The sequence below is a fragment of the Oncorhynchus mykiss genome, chromosome 12 (assembly GCF_057628025.1).
Source record: "Oncorhynchus mykiss isolate SJ-2025 chromosome 12, ASM5762802v1, whole genome shotgun sequence".
NCBI lineage: Eukaryota > Metazoa > Chordata > Actinopteri > Salmoniformes > Salmonidae > Oncorhynchus > Oncorhynchus mykiss.
The window spans coordinates 35857066-35882266 of record NC_143033.1 but is presented as its reverse complement, the minus strand read 5'-3'; the positions used below and the strand labels follow the sequence as shown (position 1 = coordinate 35882266).

The following is a 25201-nucleotide window of genomic DNA, read 5'->3' as shown; positions in this document are numbered from 1 at the left end:
GGCTTAATGATTCTGATGCACTCGGTCTTTATCAAACTAGTGTTTTTGCATATTTTCAGTGTGGAACCTATGTTTAGAGGGGGTATAGCCTAGGCCAGGGGTGGTGGACGTCCAGCTTCCGGGCCGTGTACGGCCTACGAGACCGTTTTGATCAGGACCCCGAGCCAATTCATAAATACATTTTGTTTTTATTTTTAAAAAGCTCTGTTGTTTTTCCATTAAAAAAGAAAATACTGCCCAATTTGCCATTTTTGTGCATTGGATTACCACTGAGTTTGATACAATGGAGGAATTGCGGTTTTGGAAGCCATGCATGGCACAACCAGAGGTGATAACTTGTTTGAAAGACATGTCTCGGCTATGAGCAAATTTGAGCTACGGTTTGAAAAATTAGGTAGCCTACAGATGGAGCACCAGCCCATGGTTGGCTCAAAAAAGGGTTTAGTTGTCTCAGTCTTGATCCAAGTGATTTAATTGTATGCAACTTCATCATACGTCAAAGTCAGTGTGCACAGTCCCTGAAGCCAAACAACGCAATGGCAACTGTAGTGTCGACCATCAATTTGATCAAAAGCAAAGGGCTGAACAACCGCCAATTTATGGAGCTATTGAGTGATCTTGAATCGGAGTATGGTGATCTGGTTTACCTATGTGAGGTGCGATGGTTGAGTCATGGAAACATGCTCTCGCAGTTTTACGGACTGAAGGATTAAGAAAACAATTCATGGAGATGAAGGGGAAACCTTCAAGATAAAGCAAAAGCAGTGCGACACAAACACAGTTACACATGGAATACACAAACATAGTCAATAACACAATAGAAAAGTCTATACAGTGTGTGCAAATGAGCTAAGATAAGGGAGGTAAGGCAATAAATAGTACATAGTGGCGAAATAATTACAATTTAGCAATTAAACACTGGAGTGATCGATGTGCAGAAGATGCATGTGCAAGTAGAGATACTGGAGTGCAAAGGAGAAAAAAAATAAACAGAATGGGGGATGAGGTAGTTGGATGGGCTATGTACAGGTGCAGTGATCTGTGAGCTGCTCTGACGGCTGGTGCTTAAAGTTAGAGAGGGAGATATGAGTCTCCAGCTTCAGTGATTTTTTTTTTACAGTTCGTTCCAGTCATTGGCAGCAGAGAACTGTAAGGAAAGGCGGCCAAAGGAGGAACTGACTTTGGGGGTGACCAGTGAAATATACCTGCTGGAGCACGTGCTACAGGTGGGTGCTGCTATGGTGACCAGTGAGCAGAGATAAGGCGGGGCTTTACCTAGCAAAGACTTATAGATGACCTGGGGCCAGTGGGTTTGGTGATGAATATGAAGCAAGGGCCAGCCAACGAGAGCATACAGGTCGCAGTGGTGGGTAGTATATGGGGCTTTGGTGACAAACGGATGGCACAGTGATAGACTCCATCCAATTTGCTGAGTAGAGTGTTGGAGGCTATTTTGTAAATTACATCGCTGAAGTCGGACCAGTAGGATCGTCAGTTTTACGAGGGTATGTTTGGCAGCATGAGTGAAGGATGCTTTGTTGTGAAATAGGAAGCCGATTCTAGATTTAATTTTGGATTGGAGATGCTTAACGTGAATCTGGAAGGAGAGTTTACAGTCTAACCAGACACCTAGGTATTAGTAGTTGTCCACATATTCTAAGTCAGAACCGTCCAGAGTAGTGATGCTGGATGGGTGGGCAGGTGCGGGCAGCGATTGGTTGAAGAGTATGCATTTAGTTTTACTTGCATTTAAGAGCAGTTGGAGGCCATGGAAGGAGAGTTGTATGGCATTGAAGTGTTTTGTTAAGTTTCCAAAGAAGGGCCAGAAGTATACAGAATGGTGTCGTCTGCGTAGAGGTGGATCAGAGAATCACCAGTCGCAAGAGCGACGTCATTGATGTATACAGAGAAAAAAGTCTGCACGATTTGACACTGAACTCTCTGAGAAGTAGTTGGTGAACAAGGCAAGGCAGTAATTTGAGAAACCAAGGCTGTTGAGTCTGCCGATAAGAATGTGGTGATTGACAGTCGAAATCCTCGAAAGAGAGGTTGAACAGACTGTTAATAGGGGTTGCAACAATTGCGGCAGATAATTTTAGAAAGTGATGAGAAGAGGATCTGTGATTTGGCCTTCATGGTGGACATAACCAAGTATCTGTTTGACTTGAATGTCAAGGTCCAAGGGCCGAACCAGCTTCTCAGCGATCTGCTGTCAAACGTGAAATCAAAAGTGTGGCAAATCCAACTAGAAAGGGGTAACACGGTGCATTTTCCTCCTCTGCATGAACAAGAGCCTGAGATTACGTCGGAATATGCTCGTGAGTGTGGAAAGCTCGCGAAGGTGTTTTGTGAGCGGTTAAGGATGTGAAAACTGGAGTTGAACATATTTGCAACCCCGTTTAACTTCGAACCACACGTTGCACACACATCCCTCTCCTTGAGTTCACCAAAATGTTCGTTAGAGCTGAGAATTTTCCTGATCTCAGGAGACATTCAATTAAATTTGCATCTGTGTTCGGGACGACCTACTGCTGTGGGCAGTTATTTTCCAAACTGACTCTTGCGAAGACTATCTATTCCGCTCAAGACTGACTGGAACCTGAAAAAAACTGGAAAACAGCTGCGAGTAGTGTCATCTTCACTGCCAGTTGACATCAAACGCCTCGTCAAAGATAAGCAGTTTCAGCCATCGCATTAGAGGTGAGATTGATCAAATTATCTTAACATTATTTACGAAACTAATATTTAAATAGGACTAGCACTTTTCTAAATACTCAAGGACACAAGAAACATCATAAAAGTCATATATAAGCTATAAAACCAATGTCGGTAATTAAAGTCACATTAAAACATGAAGAAAGCAGAAAATAGCACATTTAAAAATATGGCGCCCAAATTTATTTATAAATATCCAAATGGTCCTTGATGGCAAAAAGGTTCCCCACCCCTACCCTAGGCTAAACAATTCTAAATGGCACTAGCAGTAGCTTAGGAGGAAAGTAGATGGGACGCAAATATTCCAAAACTGCAGCTTGTTGTTTGGAACGCATATTTTCCTACTTCAATCAACCAGTCCTTTTTGAATTTGCAACAAATTTAGTTTGTGTATACCGTCAGTTAGATATATTTTTATAGGCATTTACTTATGTAGGCCTAATGGGAGCTTGTGTGCACTCAGAGCGTGTGAGTATGGAGCGGTTGTAACGCAATTGATGCAAGGGTGCGTTCTCAGCCCTCTCTTGTACTCCCTGTTCACCCATGAGTGCATGGCCATGCACACTTCCAACTCAATCAAGTTTGCAGACGACACTACAGTGGTAGGCTTGATTACCAACAACAGTCGGAGTGTGGCGTCGGTAAAATAACCTCACTCAACGTCAACAAAACAAAAGAGATGATCGTGGACTTCAGGAAACAGCAGAGGGAGCACCCACCTATCCACATCGACAGGACAGTCGTGAAGAAGGTGGAAGTTGTTCCTCGGCGTACACATCACGGACAAACTGAAAGGAGGCTGAAGAAATTTGGCTTGTCACCTAAATCCCTGACAAAGTTTTACAGATACACAATCGAGAGCATCCTGTCGGGCTGTATCACCGCCTGGTACACCCAATGCATCAACCTCAACCGCAAGGCTCTCCAGAGGGTAGTGCAGTCTAGTCTGCACAACGCATCATCAGGGGCAAACTACATGTTCTCAAGGACAACAACCACCGAGCCACTGCCTGTTCATCCCGCTTCCATCCAGAAGGCGAGGTCAGTACAGATGCATCAAAGCTGGGATCGAGAGACTGAAAAACAGCTTCTATCTCAAGGCCTTCAGACTGTTAAACAGCCATCACTAATATTTAATTAATGGATTTATTAAAGGTATCACTAGTCACTTTAAATAATGCCACTTTATTAATGCTTACATATCCATCATTACTCATCTCATATGTGTATACTGTATTTTATAACATCTATTGCATCTATGCCGCGCATCCATACATTTATATGTACATATTCTTATTCCATCCTTTTACATTTGTGTGTATAAGGTAGTCCATTGTAAATTTGTTAGATTACTTGTTAGATATTGCTGCACTGTCGGAACTAGAAGCACAAGCATTTCTCTACACTCGCAATAACATCTGCTAACTATGTGTACGTGACCAATAAGATTTGATTTGAGTGAATGAGACGTGGAGGGAATTTAGGGAGAAGAGTGTGATTGTGGGATTGGCTTGGTTTATTTTTTTGTTGTGCCCCGCAAATGCACATGTACAAATGGAACACTAGAGTCAAAGAAAATTAACGTGGTCTTCAAGACTATTTTTTTTTGTCTCTGGTTAAAGATCGAGCTTTGACGTCCGTTCGAGTACTTGATTACTCATGCCCATCCCTATGAATTTCACAAGGGCACTTGAATATTTTGCTGGAGGAATAAATTCCCTGGCCCCGCTACAGTCTTTGGTGTGCTGCCAAGCATCTGGGAATGAATCCACCACCTTAGACAGATCCTCCCTGGGCCTTATTGCCTTCACTATAATTGGAGGCTAATTGAATAAAGAAGTGCATTAGGACGACATGGCTGTGGGACCAGAGGTTGTCTCTGCTACTCATCATGTGTCCCTGAATGTACTGTACCATCCCTCTGTCTCTCCCATTCCGAGACGCACTGTCTCCAGCCTATAGCAGTTTAAATCCAAACATTCAGTTGCTTTACACTGCAAACTCACTGGAGTTACTGTACTCTGAGTTAATGGAAATACTATATTTGTTTTTGTTAGTAAATGCTCATGGTCATGAACTTGTTAACTTCTTTTTAAAGGAAAGATCCACCCATTTTTAAATGTTATATTGTTTTTGTGCGTCTTTCGGGGCTCCCGAGTGGCGCAGTGGTCTAAGACAGTGCAAGAGGCACCTGGTTCGAATCCAGGCTGCATCACATCCGGCCGTGATTGGACCATAGGACGGTGCACATTTGGCCCAGCGTCATCCGGGTTTGCCGTCATTGTAAATAAGAATTTGTTCTTAACTGACTTGCCTTGTTAAATAAAGGTGGAATAAACAGTTGTCTGCCTCTTCAGACCAGAGTGCAATGCATGGTGCTGTTGCGAATGTCAGATTCCACTCTGCGAGGCACATCGATCTGCCGGTTGAACGTGGTGAGATTGTAGACTCCTAAATTGATAGTGCTGTTTGTTTAGGCAATTTTTACAGCTAACTAGCTACTTCACATGCTGATATTGACTTTGTTATTGTGTGCTGTACGTTTGCTAGCTTGCAAGCTAGCCAGCCAGCCCATGTAGAGAGCATTGAATTATGGGTTTAGTTGTCGACTTGAGCTGCAACAGATTTCCACAACGATTTTCACATTGCTACCAACCTTATAACGACAATTTAAGATTTGTTCACAAAAAAAAAATCTCACATGAGTTATTTAACACTGGTTTTGGGTGGATTTTTCCTTTATGTTACTGGGTAAGAGTTAACGGATTTTGTCACTTGACTGTTTTCCTTATATAACAAATAGCAAATAAAAGGTAATCAGCACACAATGCACATTGCTACTGTGTATTGAAAAGTTATTTTAAAAAGGGTAGGTCGGTTTAAGTGCTCAACTTAGGTGCATCAGGCATATCAAGGTTGTTTGTGACTGTTGTAGCTGAAGCTGCACTTGAATCAAGGGGTCCTTTTACAGACATTACATTACCGACCTTTGATTCAGCATACTGTAAGAAACCAATAGAAATAAACTTAATTAGCAATATATTAATCAATGTGACTGTTTTGCCATTTGGAACTTTACATAGTTGCTGCTGCTTGCGTGACTCGCTTCTCTCTTGGTTTTCATTCAATTAGGTCTAAAGTTTTAGAAAATGTGACATGTTCCCCCAAGCAGAAATGTATTTGAGGCGCCTGGTTGTAAACGCCTCTTCTGTACCGTAAAATGATTACCGTTGATGATGTCACAGCCCCAATCATCTCCCTTGTCCCACATTTAATAAAGACTAATGTGTTTGCGGAGCGGGGTGCTGCTCATTCCACTGATTAATTGCCTTCCCTGTTTGAGTAAACCGGATGAGTCGTCGGGATAAATTATGCAGGTGAAATGAACCAGTCATAATTTGACGCCATAACCTTTTCCCTCGCATTCACTCCACAATGCAAATGTTCCGCTGTTTAATCACAGGAAGTCCACGGGACCATGATGTAATGTTCCTGTCATCGCGCTTCAGTCGGAATTAGCCAAAATTTCATAATGGTCAATTCATTACCTGTGATTTATTGCCAGTGCGTATGGGGGACCTGCCTTTGACTTCCTGAGTGACGCAAGCCCCGTAGCCCTTGTTCCAATGTCAAAGCAGAGCTCAATCTGGAATATTCTAACAGCCTACTAGATAGTTAAACCAAATGTAAATGTCGTGGAGAATTGAGTGTTGACCTCTAACTGTAAGATGTTGCTGTGCCCACCATATGGTGTTATTCTTTCTCCCTGACCTTTTATCTGTTGTGGTGTTTTTCTACCACAGCCAGGGCATTTCATCGTGGGGGTTGTGTAACAGATGGGAACTTGAGGTTATTTGTGTTTCAGATTTTTAATACTGCGATCCAGGGAGATGGTTTTTAATTTGGTCAGTGCATGTTCCCTAAAGAGCCGGCAGCGGACAGTCTCTTCACTAGCCACGACGCATCCTGCCAAAGAGTGTGGGGGAGGTAAAGCGAGCGAGAGAGCGAGAATGAGTGACAGTGAAAGATTGAGAGATGGCGGGAGAGAGGTAGAGGGAGAAAGACGGAGGGAGGGGAAGAGCGAAACGAAAGGGAGAGACAGACTGAGAAACTGGCCTCAGGTTGGTAGCCATTGGACCATTCAGGAAATGTTCTTACTGACCCAGCTGTCACTTTGGATCAGGTCTAGCCTCCCAGAGCATTCGGCAGCCAAAAAGACGAGCCCCGACCATTGAGAAATCAGACCGAGAGAGTTAAGCACATTTTGTGAGCCACTTTTAGTAGCCCAGCAACAGCTTTAGAAAAAGTTTTGAAAGGGTCATTGCTTTTCCCCCGCTCATCAGAATCCAATTTGTGGCTGCCAAGGAAGGGAGGCCAGTGACAGACTCCCATTTGTAACGCATGGCCCCTGTTGCCTAGTGTCTGGGAGGAGCAGCAGCCCAGGTTATATTTTAATGATCAGTCATTTTTTTGAGGAGACACTCGTTTTGTTCCACAGGGTCCCAATATGAGATTGTTCTGTTTGACTGGTCCATTTATCAGGCAGCGGCGAGGCATTGGAAACAGTCCCACGGGCATTGCATTCCCCTCTGCAATTCTTTACATTGTATTGCTTTTCTATTACAAATTATTCGGTGGCCATTCTTCCAATTCCAGCCTGACGGCCGACACAAATGCCTAATGTCGTGCATGATAATTTCCCCCCTAATGCTGTTACCGCTGCGTTTTGAATGCATCTTGCTTTATTTTTTTATTTCACCTTTTTAATCCAGGTAAGCCAGTTGAGAACAAGTTATCATTTACAACTGCGACCTGGCCAAGACCAAGCAAAGCAGTGCGGCAAAAACAACACAGAATTACACATGGGATAAACAAACGTACAGTCAATAAAACAATAGAAAAATCTGTATACAATGTGTGCAAATGAAGTAAGGAGGTAAGACAATAAATAGACCATAGTGGCGAAGTAATTACAATTTAGCAATTAACACGAGTGATAGACTGTGCAGATGAGGATGTGTAAGTAGAAATACTGGTGTGCAAAAGAGCAGAAAAACAAAAACATATGGGGATGAGGTAGGTATTTGGATGGGCTGTGTACAGCTGCAGCGATCGGTAAGCTTCTCTGACAGCTGACACTTACAGTTAGAGAGGGAAATAAGTCTCCAACTTCAGTGATTTTTGCAATTCGTTACAGTCATTGGCAGCAGGGAACTTGAAGGAAAGGCGGCCAAAGGAGGTGTTGGCTTTGGGGCTGACCAGTAGGATATACCTGCTGGAGCGCGTGCTACAGGTGGGTGTTGCTATGGTGACCAGTAAGCTGAGATAAGGCGGACCTTTACCTAGCAACAACTTATTGATTACCTGGAGCCAGTGGGTTTGGCGACGAATATGTAGCGAGGACCAGCCAACGAAAGCATACAGGTCACAGTGGTGCGTAGTATATGGGGCTTTGGTGACGCACGGGTGGCTGCATCCAATTTGCTGAGTAAAGTGTTGGAGGCTATTTTGTAAATGACATCGCTGAAGTCAAGGATCGGCAGGATAGTCAGTTTTGCGAGGTTATGTTTGACAGCATGAATGAAGGAGGCTTTGTTGTGAAATAGGAAGCCGATTCTAGATTTAATTTTGGATTGGAGATGCTTAACGGGAGTCTGGAAGGAGAGTTTACAGTCTAGCCAGAGACCTAGGTATTTATAGTTGTCCACATATTCTAAGTCAGAACCGTCCAGAGTAGTGATGCTGGACGGGTGGGCAGGTGCGGGCAGCGATTGGTTGAAGAGCATGCATTTAGTTTTACTTGCATTTAAGAGCAGTTGGAGGCCACGGAAGGAGAGTTGTATGGCATTGAAGCTTGTTTGGAGGTTTGTTAACACAGTGTCCAAAGAAGGGCCAGATGTATACGGAATGTTGTCTGTGTAGTGGTGGATCAAAGAATCACCCGCAGCAAGAGCAGCAACATTGATATATACAGAGAAAAGAGTCGACCCGAGAATTGAACCCTGTGCACCCCCATAGAGACTGCCAGAGGTCCGGACACCAGGCCCTCCGATTTGACACACTGAACTCTGTCTGAGAAGTAGTTGGTGAACCAGGCAAGGCAGTCATTACAGAAACCAAGGCTGTTGAGTCTGCCGATAAGAACATATGGTGATTGACAGTCAAAAACCTTGGCCAGGTCGATGAAGACGGCTGCACAGTACTGTCTTACCGGTGGAGGTTATGATACCGTTCAGGACCTTAGCATGGCTGAGGTGCACCCGTGACCAGCTCGGAAACCGGATTGCATAGCGGAGATGTTACAGTGGGATTCGAAATGGTCGGTGATCTGTTTGTTAACTTGGCTTTTGAAGACTTTAGATATATTGGTTCCTGACTTCCCTGAAAAGTTGCATAGGGGGGCCATGCATTCATGGACGAAGCAATTCCAGTACCAGGCCGTGATGCAAGCGGTCAAGATGCTCTCGATGGTGCAATGGTATTTGTAGAGGCCCCGGGGCGGCATGCCGAATTCCTTCAGCCGCCTTAGGAAGTAGAGATGCTGTTGCGCCTTTTTGTCGAGTGGTGGTAGTGTTGGTCCATGACAGGTCCTGGTGGACGCTGAGGAACTTAAAACGTGTGACTCTTTCTACTGCAGTCATGTTGATGTGGATCGGGGCATGTTCCCCCCTCTACTTCCTGAAGTCCACAATCAACTCTTTCTTGTTTGTTGACGGAGAGGTTGTTGTCATGACAGCACAATGCCAGTTCACTTATCTCCTCCCTATAGACTAATTCGATGTTGCTGGTTATCAGCCTACAACCGTGGTGTCGTCATCAAACTTGATGTTGGTGACATGCAATGCCACGCGGTCGTGGGTGAACAGGAAGTATTGCAGAGGACTGAGGACAAACCCCTGTTGGGGCCCTTGTGTGGAGGAGGTGGTGTTGCCAATCCTCACAGCCTGTGGTCTGCCTGTCAGGAAGTCCAGGATCCAGTTGCTGAGGGTGGTGTCCAGACTCAGGGCTCTGAGCTTGGTGTCGAGCTTGGAGGGAACAATAGTGTTGAATGCTGAACTGTAGTCGATGAACAGCATTCGCACATAGTTGTTCCTCTTGACCAGATGTTTTGCGGTCGTATGAATAGCAGTGGAAATGGTATCTTCCATATAACTGTTGGAGCAGTAGGCAAATTGAAGTGGGTCCAGTGTGCCTGGCATGCTGGCCTTTATGTGGGCCATGACCAGCCTCTCGAAGACCTTCGCGATGATAGAGGTGAACGCTACGGGTTGCTTGTTTTTCTTGGGCACTGGGACGGTGGGGGTGTCCTTAAAGCAGGTGGGGACTACAGCCTGGGACAGGGACAGGTTGAAGATGTCCGAGAAGACGCCCACCAGCTGGTCAGCACACACACTGATGACGTGGCCAGGGATGCCATCTGGCCTGGCTGCTTTGTGAGTATTCACTCTTGAAAGCTTTCCTCATGTCTGCCTCAGCAAGCGAGAGCAGCGAGTGTCTTCCTGTATATTGCTCAGTATTGTCTTGCTCGTCTGCGAGGTAGGCTTCGGTTTGCACCGCACAGCTGAATTTGCCTTTGTAGTCTGTGAGAGCCTGTAGTCCTTTCCACATGTAACAAGACTGAGTTGTCAAACATAAATTCAAGTTTGAGTCTGTGTTGTCTTTTTGTGCCCCTAATGGATTTGCAAAGCTCGTACCTGTTTGCCTTGTACTCGCCACCTAGTCATCGGGGTTCGTTCTGCTGACATTGAATTCTGCAATACAGGCTCTCAGCATTGTACGGGTATGTCCGGATTGTTATTGTGGGTACAACATCCTAACATTTCCTAATGAAGACTGACTATGTATATTCCTCAATGTTGATGGATTGAGTCCTGGGTGGATTAATCTTTGAACAATACCAATCGGTATTCTCAAAACAATCCTGCAGCATTGAGTCTGCCCCTGTCCAGCGCCACACTATTCTCTGTGCTGGTGGCTCCCTCTTGAGTTGCTGTTTGTAGTCGCAGTAGGAACAGAGACGTGATCTTATTGGCCGGAGTGGGGACGGGATGGCTATGTACGTGTCACAGATGTTGTGTATACATTGTCAAGCACACTCGATCCTCTTGTGGGGCTGGATAAATGTTGGGGATATTTGGGGAAAATATGTTTTAGATGGACTTGGTTGAAGTCACGTGTGACATTAAGGACTGTTCCCGGGTGAGAGGATTCTGGCTGTCTAATGATCTTGTACAGTTCGCTGAGTGACCCGTTTCTTGTGGTGGTTTGTACACATCTGTGATAATATCACACTTGAATTCCCTCTGCATATAGTGGGGTCGGCATTTAAGCATCAAACTCCAGGTCAAGTGAACAGGAGCTCCCGATGTTTTGACCTTCGGTACACCGGAATTGTTTGAGGAAACATACCCCTGTTGCCCCTCTGCGATTGAAGCCTTGCTCTGAGTTCAGTGTATTTTCCAGCAATTTTACATTAGCCACCAGGATACTAAGAAGAGGAGGCTGTGTAGCCCGTCTCTTGGATTCCCCATTTCCTTCCTCTTCGTTGCCCTTGCCTTAGATCATCTCGGCCAGGAGCAACAGGCAAGCCTGCTGTGCGGGGAACAATAGAGTGAAAGTAGTATTCTGGTTCTGGGAGACTGAGAGATAAGTGTGTAGTTTCCGATAAATGATCCAGAAGTTTTTTTGATCGTAGGAAATTATTGCATGAACATTCTGAGCAAACAAAGTAATTAACACAAAATTAGCCATAGAAAAAAGTTGAGCAGGGACTGACAAGGGCCACTGTCATAAATTAGGTACTGTGGGTATCATAAGTATTCACCCCCCCTTGGATTTCTTCACATTTTGTGACAAAGTCGGATAAAAATGTTCTTTTTTTTTTTTGTCGATCTACACAAAATACTCTGTCAATGTGGAAGGTTCTTTTTTATTTAAAGATTAGTTGGAAACACCTTTTGGCAACAAGAGTTTTCTTGGGTAAGTCTCTAAGAGCCTTTTATTATTTTCAATATTCTTTTTCAAGCTCTGTCAAGGTGTTGATGGTCATTGCTAGACAGCTATTTTCAAGTCTTGCCATAGATTTTCAAGCAGGTTTAAGTCAAAACTGTAACTTGGCCACTCAGGAACATTCACTTTTCTTGGTAAGCAACTCCAATGTAGATTTGGCTTTGTGTTGTAGGTTATTATCCTGCTGAAAGGTGAATTTCTTCTCCCAGTGTCTAGTGTAAAGTAGACTGAAGCAGGTTTTCCTCTAGGAGTTTGCCTGTGCTTAGCTCCATCTTGTTTATTTTATCCTGAAAAAAAAACTCCCCAGTCTTTGAGGATTTCAAGCATAGCCATGCCATGATGCAGTCGCCATCATGCTTGAAAATAAGCAGGCAGTTAGTCAGTGTTGTTTTGGATTTGCCTGAAACATAAGGCTTTCCATTTAGGACAAAGTGTATTCCTTTGTCGTGTTTTTGTTGTTGCAGTATTACTTTAGTGACTTGTTGCATACAGGATGCATGTTTTGGATTTGTAAAAGTTATGTATGTTTGTATTCCTTTCACTCTGTCATTTAGGTCATTATTGTGGAGTCACTACAATGTTATTGATCCATCCTCAGTTTTCTCCCATCACAACCATTCAATTCCGTAGCTATTTTAAAATCACCAATGGCCTCATGGTGACATCCCTGACAGTTTCCTTCCTGTCCTGCAGCTCAGTCCAGAAGGACGACTGTGTCTTTATGTCTGGGTGGTTTAATACCTCATCCACAGCTAAATTATTAACTTGACTATGCCTAAAGAGATATTCAATGTCTGTTATTGTTACCCATCTACCAATCACTGCCCTGTGTGGCTTTTAAAAAGCTCCCAGGTCTTTGTAGTTGAGTCTGTGCTTGAAATGTAGTACTTGACTGATGTTGTACAGATATTACAGATATTGTGTGTATGGGGGTCAGAAGAAGGGGTAGTGAATTAAATCACGTCAACCCATATTATTTCAGTCCATTTAATTTATGTAATTTGTTAACCCATATTTTACTCCTGAACTAATTTAAGGGGTGAATAGTTATGCAACAACTACATTTTAGTTATACATTTTTTTATAAAGATTTAGAATTTGGTCTTCACTTTGACATTGGAGTATTTTGTGTAGCCCAATGATGACAAATCACAATTAAATCTATTTCAGTCCCACTTTGTAATGCAACAAAATGTGTAAAAATCCAAGGTGAGTGAATACTTATAATACCCACTGTATGTACGCATGTAAAACAGCTTTTAATTTTCACCCTGTAAGTTTTTTACTGTGGTGTCGGATGGAATAACTCAGTAATGTGTCTGCATCTGGGCGCTTCTGCGAGAGAGGGAATGAGGAAGAGGGAACAGGAGAGTGGGAGAATCGGATTGATTTCATTACTGGCTTGCTCAAGTATATTGAAGAGACAGGATATGGGACTCTCCTCTGTGGCTGGAAGAGGAAGGTGATGGTTAGAGTGAGGGGGGCACGAGAGGTTTGATGGAAATTTGCCTTCAAACGCCTTAATCCATAATGAGGGCCATAATGTGAATTTGATGTAATCAGTGTCGAGTTCATTCGGTTGCACATAGATGGTGTTTGTCTTTCTGTTACACACTGACCTTGAAGCATGAGGCGAACGGAGAACAACCAATTCCATATACGACATGTTATATTATCCAGTCAGAATGGCCAGGTGGTTATTGTAAAATAAAATGTTCTCTGTGAACTGAATGTAGGCTTACATTTAACTCACCTGGATTGATTAAGCGGTGTTGCTACTGCTCTGAAAATATATTTGAGATTGGGAGAAACGTGTTGAAAAAACAAGGTGGATAAAGTATGTGAACCCTTGGATTTAATAACTGGTTGGCCCTCCTTTGGCAGTAATAACCTCAACCAAACATTTTCTGTAGTTGCAGATCAGACCTGCACAATGGTCAGGTGGAATTTTAGACCATTCCTCTTTACAAAACTTTTTCAGTTCAGCAATATTTTTGGGATGTCTGGTGTGAAATGCTCTCTTGAGGTCATGTCGCAGCATCTCAATCGGGTTGAGGGTCAGGACTCTGGTGTGCAAATGAGCAGAAAATTAAATTAAATAAAAACCGTATGGGGATGAGGTAGGTAAATTGGGCGGGCTATATGGACAATGTACAGCTACAGCGATCGGTTAGCTGCTCAGATAGCAGATGTTTAAAGTTGGCGAGGGAGATAAGTCTCCAACTTCAGAGATTTTTGGAATTCGTTCCAGTCGCAGGCAGCAGAGAACTGGAAGTGGGATATACCTGCTGGAGCGCGTGCTACGGGTGGGTGTTGCTATCGTGACCAGTGAACTGAGATAATGACTTTCGCGAAGCGGATCCTGTGTTCTGCCTTTCACCCAGGACAACGGAATGGATCCCAGCCGGCGACCCAAAAAAACGACTTCGTAAAAGAGGGGAGCGTAGCGGTCTTCTGGTCAGACTCCGGAGACGGGCACATCGTGCACCACTCCCCAGTATACTTCTCGCCAATGTCCAGTCTCTTGACAACAAGGTTGATGAAATCCGAGCAAGGGTAGCATTCCAGAGGGACATCAGAGGCTGTAACGTTCTTTGCTTCATGGAAACATGGCTCACTGGAGAGACGCTATCGGAGTCGGTGCAGCCAGCTGGTTTCTCCACGCATCGCGCCGACAGAAACAAACATCTTTCTGGTAAGAAGAGGGGCGGGGGCGTATGCCTTATGGCTAACGAGACGTGGTGTGGTCGCAAAAGCATACAGGAACTCAAGTCCTTCTGTTCACCTGATTTAGAATTCCTCACAATCAAATGTTGACCGCATTATCTACCTAGGGAATTCTCTTCGATTATAATCACAGCCGTATATATTCCCCCCAAGCAGACACATCGATGGCTCTGAACGAACTTTATTTGACTCTTTGCAAACTGGAATCCATACATCCTGAGGCTGCATTCATTGTAGCTGGGAATTTTAACAAGGCTAATCTGAAAACAAGACTCCCTAAATTGTATCAGCATATCGATTGCGCAACCAGGGCTGGCAAAACCTTGGATCACTGCTATTCTAACTTCCATGACGCATATAAGGCCCTGCTCCGCCCTCCTTTCGGAAAAGCTGACCACGATTCCATTTTGTTGATCCCTGCCTACAGACAGAAACTAAAACAAGAAGCTCCCACGCTGAGGTCTGTTCAACGCTGGGCCGACCAATCTGATTCCACACTCCAAGACTGCTTCCATCACGTGGACTGGGATATGTTTTGTATTGCGTCAGACAACAACATTGACGAATACGCTGATTCGGTGTGCGAGTTCATTAGAACATGTGTTGAAGATGTCGTTCCCATAGCAACGATTAAAACATTCCCAAACCAGAAACCGTGGATTGATGGCAGCATTCGTGTGAAACTGAAAGCGCGAACCACTGCTTTTAATCAGGGCAAGGTGACCGGAAACATGACCGAATAAAAACAGTGTAGCTATTCCCTCCGCAAGGCAATCAAACAAGCTAAGCGTCAGTATAGAGACAAAGTAGAATCTCAATTCAACAGCTCAGACACAAGGTATGTGGCAGGGTCTACAGTCAATCACGGATTACAAAAAGAAAACCAGCCCCGTCACGGACCAGGATGTCTTGCTCCCAGGCAGACTAAATCGCTTTTTTGCCCGCTTTGAGGACAATACAGTGCCACTGACACGGCCTGCAACCAAAACATGTGGCCTCTCCTTCACTGCAGCCGAGGTGAGTAAAACATTTAAACATGTCAACCCTCGCAAGGCTGCAGGCCCAGACGGCATCCCCAGCCGCGCCCTCAGAGTATGCGCAGACCAGCTGGCTGGTGTGTTAACGGACATATTCAATCAATCCCTATCCCAGTCTGCTGTTCCCACATGCTTCAAGAGGGCCACCATTGTTCCTGTTCCCAAGAAAGCTAAGGTAACTGAGCTAAACGACTACTACTACTACTACTACTCACTTCTGTCATCATGAAGTGCTTTGAGAGACTAGTCAAAGACCATATCACCTCCACCCTACCTGACACCCTAGACCCACTCCAATTTGCTTACCGCCCAGACGATGCAATCTCAACCACAGACGATGCAATCTCAACCACACTGCACACTGCCCTAACCCATCTGGACAAGAGGAATACCTATGTGAGAATGCTGTTCATCGACTACAGCTCGGCATTTAACACCATAGTGCTCGTCATCAAGCTCGAGACCCTGGTTCTCGACCCCGCCCTGTGCAACTGGGTACTGGACTTCCTGACGGGCCACCCCCAGGTGGTGAGGGTAGGCAACATCTCCACCCCGCTGATCCTCAACACTGGGGCCCCACAAGGGTGCGTTCTGAGCCCTCTCCTGTGCTCCCTGTTCACCCACGACTGCGTGGCCACGCACGCCTCCAACTCAATCATCAAGTTTGCGGACGACACAACAGTGGTAGGCTTGATTACCAACAACGACGAGACGGCCTACAGGGAGGAGGTGAGGGCCCTCGGAGTGTGGTGTCAGGAAAATAACCTCACACTCAACGTCAACAAAACTAAGGAGATGATTGTGGACTTCAGGAAACAGCAGAGGGAACACCCCCCACAACCGTGCTCCGCCCACAACCGTAAGGCTCTCCAGAGGGTAGTGAGGTCTGCACAACGCCTCACCGGGGGCAAACTACCTGCCCTCCAGGACACCTACACCACCCGATGTTACAGGAAGGCCATAAAGATCATCAAGGACAACAACCACCCGAGCCACTGCCTGTTCACCCCGCTATCATCCAGAAGGCGAGGTCAGTACAGGTGCATCAAAGCTGGGACCGAGAGACTAAAAAACAGCTTCTATCTCAAGGCCATCAGACTGTTAAACAGCCACCACTAGCACATTGAGTGGCTGCTGCCAACACACTGACTCAACTCCAGCCACTTTAATAATTGGAATTGATGGGAAATGATGTAAAATATATCACTAGCCACTTTAAACAATGCTACCTAATATAATGTTTACATACCCTACATTATTCATCTCATATGTATCCGTATATACTGTACTCTATCATCTACTGCATCTTTATGTAATACATGTATCACTAGTCACTTTAACTATGCCACTTTGTTTACATACTCATCCTATATGTATATACTGTACTCGATACCATCTACTGTGTCTTGCCAATGCCGCTCTGTACCATCACTCATTCATATATCTTTATGTACATATTCTTTATCCCCTTACACTTGTGTGTATAAGACAGTAGTTTTGGAATTGTTAGTTAGATTACTTGTTAGTTATTACTGCATTGTCAGAACTAGAAGCACAAGCATTTCGCTACACTCGCATTAACATCTGCTAACCATGTGTATGTGACAAATAAAATTTGATTTGATATTCTAGGTCGGAACCATCCAGGGTGGTGATGCTAGTCGGGCGTGCGGGTGCAGGCAGCGAACGGTTGAAAAGCATGCATTTGGTTTTACTAGCGTTTAAGAGCAGTTGGAGGCCACGGAAGGAGTGTTGTATGGCATTGAAGCTCGTTTAGAGGTTAGATAGCACAGTGTCCAAGGAAGGGCCAGAAGTATACAGAATGGTGTCGTCTGCATAGAGGTGGATCAGGGAATCGCCCACAGCAAGAGCAACATTATTAATATATACAGAGAAAATTCTCGGCCCGAGAATTGTACCCTGTGGTACCCCCATAGAGACTGCCAGAGGACCGGACAACAATGCCCTCCGATTTGACACACTGAACTCTGTCTGCAAAGTAGTTGGTGAACCAGGCAAGGCAGTCATTAGAAAAACCGAGGCTACTGAGTCTGCCGATAAGAATATGGTGATTGACAGAGTCGAAAGCCTTGGCCAGGTCGATGAAGACTGCTGCACAGTACTGTCTTTTATCGATGGCGGTTATGATATCGTTTAGTACCTTGAGCGTGACCGGCTCGAAAACCGGATTGCACAGCGGAGAAGGTACGGTGGTTTCGAGATGGTCAGTGATCTGTTTGTTGACTTGGCTTTCGAAGACCTTAGATAGGCAGGGCAGGATGGATATAGGTCTGTAGCAGTTTGGGTCCAGGGTGTCTCCCCCTTTGAAGAGGGGGATTACCGCGGCAGCTTTCCAATCCTTGGGGATCTCAGATGATACGAAGGAGAGGTTGAACAGGCTGGTAATAGGGGTTGCGACAATGGCGGCGGACAGTTTCAGAAATAGAGGGTCCATATTGTTAAGCCCAGCTGATTTGTATGGGTCCAGGTTCTGCAGCTCTTTCAGAACATCTGCTATCTGGATTTTGGTAAAGGAGAAGCTGGGGAGGCGTGGGCTAGTAGCTGCGCGGGGGTGCGGAGCTGTTTGCCGAGGTTGGAGTAGCCAGGAGGAAGTCATGGCCAGCCGTTGAGAAATGCTTGTTGAAGTTTTCGATTATCACGGATTCATCGGTGGTGACCTTGTTACCTAGCCTCAGTGCAGTGGGCAACTGGGAGGAGGTGCTCTTGTTCTCCATGGACTTTACAGTGTCCCAGAACGTTTTTGGAGTTAGAGCTACAGGACGCAAATTTCTGCTTGAAAAAGCTGGCCTTTGCTTTCCTGACTGACTGCGTGTATTGGTTCCTGACTTCCCTGAACAGTTGCATATCGCGGGGACTATTCAATGCTGTTGCAGTCCGCCGCAGGATGTTTTTGTGCTGGTCGAGGGCAGTCAGGTCTGGAGTGAACCAAGGGCTATATCTGTTCTTAGTTCTGCATTTTTTGAACGGAGCATGCTTGTCTAAGATGGTGAGGAAGTTACTTTTAAAGAATGACCAGGCATCCTCAACTGACGGGATGAGGTCAATATCCTTCCAGGATACCCGGGCCAGGTCGATTAGAAAGGCCTGCTCGCAGAAGTGTTTTAGGGAGCGTTTGACAGTGATGATGGGTGGTCGTTTGACCGCAGACCCGTAGCGGATACAGGCAATGATGCAGTGATCCCTGAGATCCTGATTGAAGACAGCAGAGGTGTATTTGGAGGGCAAGTTGGTCAGGATAATGTCAATTAGGGTGCCCATGTTTACGGATTTAGGGTTGTATTTGTGTGAGATTGAGGGCATCTAGCTTAGATTGTAGGACTGCCGGAGTGTTAAGCATATCCCAGTTTAGGTCACCTAACAGAACAAACTCTGAAGCTAGATGGGGGGCGATCAATTCACAGATGGTGTCCAGGGCACAGCTGGGAGCTGAGAGGGGTCGGTAGCAGGCGGCAACAGTGAGAGACTTATTTATATAGAGATTATTTTTTTTAATTAAAGTTCGAACTGTTTGGGCATAGACCTGGAAAGTATGACAGAACTTTGCAGGCTATCTCTGCAGTAGATTGCAACTCCTCCCCCTTTGGCAGTTCTATCTTGACAGAAAGTGTTATAGTTGGGTATGGAAATCTCCAAATTTTAAGTGGCCTTCCTAAGCCAGGATTAAACAAACTTAGGGAGGAGGCTTCTGATGTTGGCATGCATGAAACCAAGGCTTTTTCGATCACAGAGGTCAACAAATGAGGGTGCCTGGGGACATGCAGGGCCTGGGTTTACCTCCGCATCACCTGAGGAACAGAGGAGGAGTAGGATGAGGGTGCCGCTAAAGGCTATCAAAACTGGTCGCCTAGAGCGTTGGGGACAAGGAATAAAAGGAGCAGATTTATGGGCATGGTAGAATATATTCAGGGCATAATGTGCAGACGGGTATGGTGGGGTGCGGGTACAGCGGAGGTAAGCCCAGGCACTGGGTGATGATAAGAGAGGTTGTATCTCTGTACTTGCTGGTTATAATGGGTGAGGTCACCGCATGTGTGGGAGGTGGGACAAAGGGGGTATCAGAGGTGTGAAGAGTGGAACTAGTTTACAATGGAGCCCCTAAAACAATGATAACTAACCTGAACAACAGTATACAAGGCATATTGATATTTGAGAGAGACATACAGCAAGGCATAAAGTAATCGCAGGTCTTGATTGGGAGAGCTTGCTAAAACAACAGGTGAGACAACAACAGCTAGTCAGCTAACACGACAACAGCAGGTAAAAGGGCGATGACTAGGCAGAGAGGGTCGGATTAACTACACACAGAGCCTGAGTTCGCGGCTGGGGCCGACAGATAAAAAATAAATAAACAGAATGGAGTACCGTGATTAATGGACAGTCCAGCAGGCATCAGCTTGTAGCCAAGTGATCCTAGTGTCCAGGGGGCAGCAGTAGATGGAACAGGGAAGCCGCCACTACGCTAGCACGCGGCGACACAGCGTTTAAAGTTAGTAGCCCGAGGATGGTAGGGGGGGTCTGCTCAAACGGAGGCCAGTTGAAGGCACAGCGGATGGAGTATTCGTCGGCAGACCAGTCGTGGTGGTCGACAGAGAATCCAAGCCAGATGGCGAAAGAGGTATTGTAGAATTTAGTTTGCTAGCAGGGAGATGTGCCTGGCTAACTGGTGCTAGCTTCGTGGCAGTGGCGTTAGCCAAGGTCCAGAGTTTACAGCAAGGATCCGGTGGAGTATTGGGCTCTAACCGTGTATGAGTGGGGTTCGGGTGAACAGCTGAGTAGGCCGGGAGGTGGGCCTCAGGGATAGCTTCAGTACTGGGTGCAAGCTAGCTGTGAAGATCAGAAGTAGTGGTCCAGGGATTCCGGCAGGAATCCGGCGTTGTTGTGGAGAGAGTAAGAAACTGGTAGACTGGCGAGTATTATCCAGGCTAAAAACAGGGCTGGCTGTGCAGAAGGTAAAAGCCGCTAGCAGTGGTTAACAATGACTAAACAGCTTGTAGATAATTAACTGGTTAGCTTCTGGAGGTTCGTGAATGTACAATTTAAAATAATAGCGATTCTGTATCACATTGGGTGAGGCAGGTTACCGGAAGGTATAATCAAATTAAAAATCGAAAAGAGATTGAAAATAAATATGGGTCCAGTGAGTGGTTGGGCAGGCTGTGGACACGGCGATTCAGACAGTTAGCAGGCCTGTGCTAACAAGCTAACAGTTAGTAGGCTGGGGCTAAACAAGCTAGCAGTTAGTAGACCGGGGCAGGCTAGCAGTTAGCAGGCCGGGTTAGCAAGCAAGCAGATAGCAGGGGCTAGAAAGTTAGCCTTTGGGGGGCGTCGCGATGGGGTTAAGTCTGTTTTTGCCTCTTCATGCGATGAAGTCGATAGACCGGTCGTGGAATTAGTAGGGTTCCAAGTAGCTCTAGGTAGCTAGCAGGCCTAGCTGGTTAGCATAATGGGCCTTCAGCGGGCGTCGCGCCTGAGGGGCCTGTTGGAGTCCTCGGGCAGATTATGACGGTATTCCAGTCGAAGGGGATCTGCGGGGTTCCATGCCCGTACCGGCTGTAGAAGGGGTCCGGATATTGTAGCCCAGGAGTATGCTTCGGTTGTAGCACAGGAGCTCTGGCCGGGCTAGCTTCAAGCAAAGTGGATGGAAACGCTAGCCAGGAGTAGTCATCCGGGGTTGCGGTTAGCTAGTTGTGAAGATCCAGATGGAAATTTTCAGTTTGCGGTGGGAATCCGGGGATAAAAATAATAGGTCCGTTATGCTCTGGTTAGAGTCACGTTGTTCGAACTGGCAAGAGCTATTCGAGCTGAAGATTAGCTGATGACCGCTCGCAATGGTTTGCTGACTGATAGCTGGTAGTTAGCTGGCTAGCTTGAGTTGAGGGATTCCAGATCCGAAGTAAATATAGATACTTTAGTGAAAAAAAGCAGATCCACTCTACATTGGGTGAGGTGGGTTGCAGGAGAGTATTTAGATGTTGAGGTTTAGCAAAATATTTTAAAAGATATGCAAAGAAAAATATGTTAAACAATATATACAAGGGACACGACAGGACAAAGACATCTGACTGCTACGCCATCTTGGCTCTTTTCTGGGCCACTCCAGAAGGTACAGTGCCTTGCGAAAGTATTCGGCCCCCTTGAACTTTGCGACCTTTTGCCACATTTCAGGCTTCAAACATAAAGATATAAAACTTTATTTTTTTGTGAAGAATCAACAAGTGGGACACAATCATGAAGTGGAACAACATTTATTGGATATTTCAAACTTTTTTAACAAATCAAAAACTGAAAAATTGGGCGTGCAAAATTATTCAGCCCCTTTACTTTCAGTGCAGCAAACTCTCTCCAGAAGTTCAGTGAGGATCTCTGAATGATCCAATGTTGACCTAAATGACTAATGATGATAAATACAATCCACCTGTGTGTAATCAAGTCTCCGTATAAATGCACCTGCACTGTGATAGTCTCAGAGGTCCATTAAAAGCGCAGAGAGCATCATGAAGAACAAGGAACACACCAGGCAGGTCCGAGATACTGTTGTGAAGAAGTTTAAAGCCGGATTTGGATACAAAAATATTTCCCAAGCTTTAAACATCCCAAGGAGCACTGTGCAAGCGATAATATTGAAATGGAAAGAGTATCAGACCACTGCAAATCTACCAAGACCTGGCCGTCCCTCTAAACTTTCAGCTCAAACAAGGAGAAGACTGATCAGAGATGCAGCCAAGAGGCCCATGATCACTCTGGATGAACTGCAGAGATCTACAGCTGAGGTGGGAGACTCTGTCCATAGGACAACAATCAGTCGTATATTGCACAAATCTGGCCTTTATGGAAGAGTGGCAAGAAGAAAGCCATTTCTTAAAGATATCCATAAAAAGTGTTGTTTAAAGTTTGCCACAAGCCACCTGGGAGACACACCAAACATGTGGAAGAAGGTGCTCTGGTCAGATGAAACCAAAATTGAACTTTTTGGCAACAATGCAAAACGTGGCGTAAAAGCAACACAGCTGAACACACCATCCCCACTGTCAAACATGGTGGTGGCAGCATCATGGTTTGGGCCTGCTTTTCTTCAGCAGGGACAGGGAAGATGGTTAAAATTGATGGGAAGATGGATGGAGCCAAATACAGGACCATTCTGGAAGAAAACCTGATGGAGTCTGCAAAAGACCTGAGACTGGGACGGAGATTTGTCTTCCAACAAGACAATGATCCAAAACATAAAGCAAAATCTACAATGGAATGGTTCAAAAATAAACATATCCAGGTGTTAGAATGGCCAAGTCAAAGTCCAGACCTGAATCCAATCGAGAATCTGTGGAAAGAACTGAAAACTGCTGTTCACAAATGCTCTCCATCCAACCTCACTGAGCTCGAGCTGTTTTGCAAGGAGGAATGGGAAAAAATTTCAGTCTCTCGATGTGCAAAACTCATAGACATACCCCAAGCGACTTACAGCTGTAATCGCAGCAAATGGTGGCGCTACAAAGTATTAACTTAAGGGGGCTGAATAATTTTGCACGCCCAATTTTTCAGTTTTTGATTTGTTAAAAAAGTTTGAAATATCCAATAAATGTCGTTCCACTTCATGATTGTGTCCCACTTGTTGTTGATTCTTCACAAAAAAATACAGTTTTATATCTTTATGTTTGAAGCCTGAAATGTGCCAAAAGGTCGCAAAGTTCAAGGGGGCCGGATACTTTCGCAAGGCACTGTATATTTTCTTCTGTTGTAAATCAACAACAGAATGGCTTCTTCTGTGTTTTGGGTCGTTGTCCTGTTGCGCTTCAATTTGCAGGCAGATAGCCTAACATTATTTTGCAAAATGTATTGATAAACTTGGGAATTCATTTTTCTGTCGATGGCAAGCTGTCCAGGCCCCTGAGGCAGCAAAGCGGCCCCAAACCATGATGCTACCTCCACCATACTTTACAGTTGGGATGAGGTTTTGATGTTGGTGTGCTGTGCCTTTTTTTTCTCCACACAGTGTGTTCCTTCCAAACAACTCAACTGTAGTTTAATCTGTCCACAAAATATTTTGCCAGTCACTCTGGAATATCCAGGTGCACTTTTGCAAACTTCAGAAGTGCAGCAATGTTTTTTTTTGGACAGCAGTGGCTTCTTCCGTGGTGTCCTCCCATGAACACCATTCTTGTTTAGTGTTGATGGGAAATGATGTAAAATATATCACTAGCCACTTTAAACAATGCTACCTAATATAATGTTTACATACCCTACATTATTCATCTCATATCTATATGTATATACTGTACTCTATATCATCTACTGCATCTTTATGTAATATATGTATCACTAGCCACTAACTATGCCACTTTGTTTACATACTCATCTCATATGTATATACTGCACTCAATACCATCTACTGTATCTTGCCTATGCTGCTCTGTACCATCACTCATTCCTATATCTTTATGTACAGATTCTTTATCCCCTTACACTTGTGTCTATAAGGTAGTAGTTTTGGAATTGTTAGCTAGATTACTTGTTGGTTATTACTGCATTTTCGGAACCAGAAGCACAAGCATTTCGCTACACTCGCATTAACATTTGCTAACCATGTGTATGTGACAAATAAAATTTGATTTGATTTGTAGACTCGTCAACGGAGATGTTAGCATGTTCCAGAGATTTCTGTAAGGCTTTAGCTGACACTCTAGGATTCTTCTTAACCTCATTGAGCATTCTGTGCTGTGTTCTTGCAGTCGTCTTTGCAGGATGGCCACTCCTAGGGAGAGTAGCTGAACTTTCTCCATTTATAGACAATTTATCTTACCGTGGACTGATGAACATCAAGGCTTTTAGAGATCCTTTTGTAACCCTTTCCAGCTTTATGCAAATATACAATTCACAATCTTAGGTCTTCTGAGATCTTTTGTTCGAGGCATGGTTCACATCAAGCAATGGTTCTTGTGAATAGCAAACTCAAATTTTGTGAGTGCAGCTCTAACCAACATCTCCAATCTCGTCTCATTGATGATTAGACTCCAGGTTAGCTGACTCCTGACTCCAATTAGCTTTTGTCATTAGACTATCATTAGACTAGGGGTTCACATACTTTTTCCAACCTACACTGTGAATCTTTAAATGATGTATTCAATATAGACAAGAAACATATCAGATAAAATTTGATGACCAATTTATGCAGAAATCCAGGTAATTCCAAAGGGTTCACCTTTACTTTTTCTTGCCACTGTGTATGTGGATATGGATATAGATGTAGATATATCTATATAGATAGATCTATAGATATCTACATATCTATTTCCTGATATTTTTTATCACTCAGATATAGGACACACTTAAGAACAAACTTCCTTTAGATTCTTTCAGGAGACTATCTGTTGGTCCATTTTGTGAATCTGTTATTTAATACATTTCTATGGCCTAATAGCAGTAAAGCCAAAATAAATGTTTCATAAAAAAAAATATTTATTTTATTTTGATACTTCAAGGGTTATTAAAATTCAATAATCAAATAGCAAAATGAGCCGTTGTAGAACCCCCTCCCCTGGCTTAGACTGTAATGGATTGATACCTAGAATATTTTTCATTGTACTCCTACATTTCTGTATATGCTCCTACATTTTTCGACTTAGGAGCACATGTGCTCCTTGTAAAAAAAAAATCAGCGTCAGAGCCCTTTGACATGTTTGTTGAAGCAGCTGTCCATG

General features: G+C 44.5%; 1 protein-coding gene across 1 annotated transcript in view; it reads left to right on the top strand.

The window, feature by feature from the left end:
• LOC110537509 (polypeptide N-acetylgalactosaminyltransferase 10) overlaps positions 1 to 25201 on the top strand; it is a 136926-nt gene that overhangs the window by 92822 nt on the left and 18903 nt on the right. The gene's annotated exons all lie outside the window — the stretch shown is intronic.